Consider the following 3,418-nt stretch of genomic DNA (forward strand, 5'->3'; position numbering starts at 1 on the left):
GTTCCCCCTCTAACAAATGCCTTGGAACCTGGCGTATTGTCCGCTTGGAATGATTCCACAAACTCCTGATACAGACGAGCTGTTTCATCCTCTGCCCTCTGCCAATATAAAACATACATAGTGAGCAAAATGGAAAATCGCCTAACCATTTTCCACGGCAAACCAACATTGCTACAGCTTATACCTTTTTCTTTGCCTCTTCCTCTTCTCTATGCTTCTGGAAAGGTGTCTTCTTCCGAGAACTCATCTTCTCAATAGATACTTCAACTGGAAAACAGAAATTTTGGTAAACATGCTTCGGTTCAAAAAAACATCATTAAAAATGTAATATTCCGACAACTAACTTGGAAGGAACAATTTCCCCCCGTATGTTCTTCTAACGCTCATACAAGCCACAAGGGTTCTTGATCTCTTTTTAATAACCGTGTTATTCGATCGAACTTTCATGCACCTGACTAATTCCATAGGATATGGTGCCACCTCCCACCAACAACGGATACTAGGTAACTTTGTTCACCAAGGCTCGGACAGATAGAAAGAATCACCTAGTATTTTTTGCTTTTATTGGGATTTTTGTCTCTGCTAGGGTTTGAACATGAGCCCTCATGGTTTTGGCCCACTTCATTGACCACTGGGCCACACCCTTAAGTGCACCACAAGGTTGTTGACTTTGTAATGCTACCCTTAGTAAAACCAATATGAACACTACTTGGGGTGCTCATGCGTAGACATTATCGACTGGGAGTTACAAGAAAGATCTGATTCTCGGTTTAAACTACAAATTGCAGGGTAAGGTGCAAGAAAAATGTCATAAATAATAAAATCTCAATCTAAGTCCATTCCCAACTTCCTAAATTTCTATTACTGGCTTCTTCATTTAGTAGTGTGTAAATATAATCATACAACTAAGAACAAAAGATGCCGCCTTTTTAGCTACAGATTTGCCCATAAACACACAAAACAATCCATAAAAGAAAATATAAAACAGACGAATTCACAAAGCAAAAAAAAACCGGCATAAACAAAGAAAATTGGAGATTACTTTGGAGTTGAAAAATTTGAATTCAGGGTTCGCCGGAAAGCAGCCACTTGCAAGTGAAATATGTTGGGACTTCGGTCACTAGCTCTCCGATTAGCCCTGCGGCTTTTCCTCTTTCTGCTATCTGCGTGACGAGCGAATCACGAATGGGCTCGCCCACCAGTCCGCTACTTTCACTTTGGGTTTCAACTTTTTAGGCTTTTGACCTGCTCATCTCTTGGGCCTCTTCATGAAATTTTTGTTCAGCTCAATTAGCGGTGTGCAAAAATCGAACCGATTGATAAATCGAATCGATAAAAATGTTATTGGGTTATTGGGTTAATGATTTTTTATTGGTTTTATAAAAAAATTTATTGGGTAAATGGTTCGGTTTCGATTTTAGCTTAACCGATAACCCAATAAGGATACAATAAGTTATTGTTTTACTCCTATTTGTGTTATATATATATACACACACACACAAACACACTACATAATCACAATTCAAAGATTCACAAAGTATTAACCTATTCAGGGAAACAAAGGCACAATACAAAGCTCGGGTATTGTCGTATTGGAAAGCTTGAAGCATTTAGTAGCATCCAACAATAAAGATTCAGTTTTTTTCCGAACTAACATTCAGTTCAAGTTTGAAGATTTTTTTAAACTAAAACGCATTGCGTATGATTTTGGAGGCAACTAAGATTTCATTTTTTTATATTAGTTGTTACTATTTTTATTTAATGAACATTTTCCTATTGGTTAAATCGAAAACTGAACCATTAAGCATCAAAAATCGATAAACCGAAAATCGATAAGAAAATATCTTATTGATAGGTTATTGGTTTTGCATATTTAAAAACCGAAAAACCAAACCAATAACACATAAAACCGAACCGAATCGGCCGATGCACACCCCTAAGCTCAATAAAAGAGAAAAAAGAAATAAAATTGCCCTAAATTTGTCATCAAAATTTACATTTACTTTAGCAATTTACTTTATGGGTAATTATTCATCAAGTTAACTATATAAACGGCCCTCATATTCAGAAAATTACATAGTATAGCTCCAATGGTGGGTGGCTTGGAATTTCTTATCTCAATAAGAAAAGTCTTGACTAGCATTACTTCCTTTAAGTATAGTACAAGTACAATTTTGTCTCTATACAACTTAAATATTTTTAAAATTTGCACGCTCATTTGTCTCTCAAATTATATTTTTATTATTATTATTTTCAATTTCTTATTTTTCCTTTAATTTTATTTTCAAGTTTTAATTCATTTGTCTCAACCTTTATTTTTTTCTCTTTTTTCTTTTTTCTCAAACATTATCTATTTCATCTTTTTTTTTTTCTGTCTCAACCTTTATTTTTCTTTTAGTTTTTGTTTTTAGCATCTCTCCTTTTTTTTTCCTCATTTTTCTCAAACTTTGTTTTTATTTTTTTCCTCACATTTTAGTTTTTCTCAATTTTTTTAATTCTTCACTTTTTTCTTAATCTTTATTTTTTTCATGTCTTTCTTTTTTTTCTCACTTTTCTTTTTATTTCTCTATTTTGTTTTATCTCTTTTTCTTTTTTCTCAACTTCTATTATACTTTGCTAATAAATAAAAAATTAAATAATCCGCAAAGGAATCTTCTTTTTTTAACATCAAAGCAAATTTAAAGGCATGGATTATTGTTAGACAGTTCTTGGGGAAAAGTTTTGCCTCCAAGGCAAAAATTATAGAACAACTCATAAATCAAGCACAATGCGGTAGTGTCAAGTCTTACTTGTGGAGCATAACTTGTTGTTTGAAAATCCTTCAGTTAAGTTTTGCTTTTAAGGCAAGAGTTATAGAACATCTCACAAATCAAAATACAATATGGTAGCATCAACAATTGTCCATTAGGCGTAACTTCTTTTGAGAGGTTCTTAGGCTAAGTTTTGTCTTAGAGGTAAGACTAATAAAGCATCACATAAATCAAGACACAATATGATATTGTCAACTCTTGTCCATGGGGAGTAACTTGTCGGCTAAGTCTTGCCTCTAAGGCAAAAGTTATAGAATATCTCATAAACAAGACACGATGTGGTAGTGTCAACTCTTGCTCATAAGGCGTAACTTGTTGTTTGAAAGTTCATGGACAAATTTGAGCCTCTAAGGCAAGAGTTATAGAATATCTCACAAATCAAGACATAATGTAGCAGTGACAACTCTTACCCATGGGGCATAACTTGTTTAAAAGTCCTTGATTTATAAAACATCTCATAAATCAAGACACAATGTGGTAGTGTCAAATCTTGTCCGTGGAGCGTAACTTCTTGTTTAAAAGTCCTTGGTCTAAGTCTTGCTTTGAGTTATAAAACATCTCATAAATCAAAACATAATGTGATAGTGTCAACTTTTATCCATGGGATG

The 3,418-nt window shown here is 33.8% G+C and overlaps 1 non-coding gene across 1 annotated transcript; it reads right to left on the reverse strand.

The window, feature by feature from the left end:
- Positions 1 to 6: 6 nt before the first annotated feature.
- Positions 7 to 2,272, reverse strand: LOC107847121. Its single transcript, XR_007051264.1, has 3 exons — positions 1,043 to 2,272; positions 185 to 267; positions 7 to 98 (listed from the first exon to the last, which is right to left on the reverse strand). It is a non-coding gene; the product is annotated as an uncharacterized LOC107847121 (transcript).
- Positions 2,273 to 3,418: the final 1,146 nt, after the last annotated feature.

The sequence above is a fragment of the Capsicum annuum genome, unplaced genomic scaffold (genome assembly GCF_002878395.1).
Source record: "Capsicum annuum cultivar UCD-10X-F1 unplaced genomic scaffold, UCD10Xv1.1 ctg75624, whole genome shotgun sequence".
NCBI classification, from domain to species: Eukaryota; Viridiplantae; Streptophyta; class Magnoliopsida; order Solanales; family Solanaceae; genus Capsicum; species Capsicum annuum.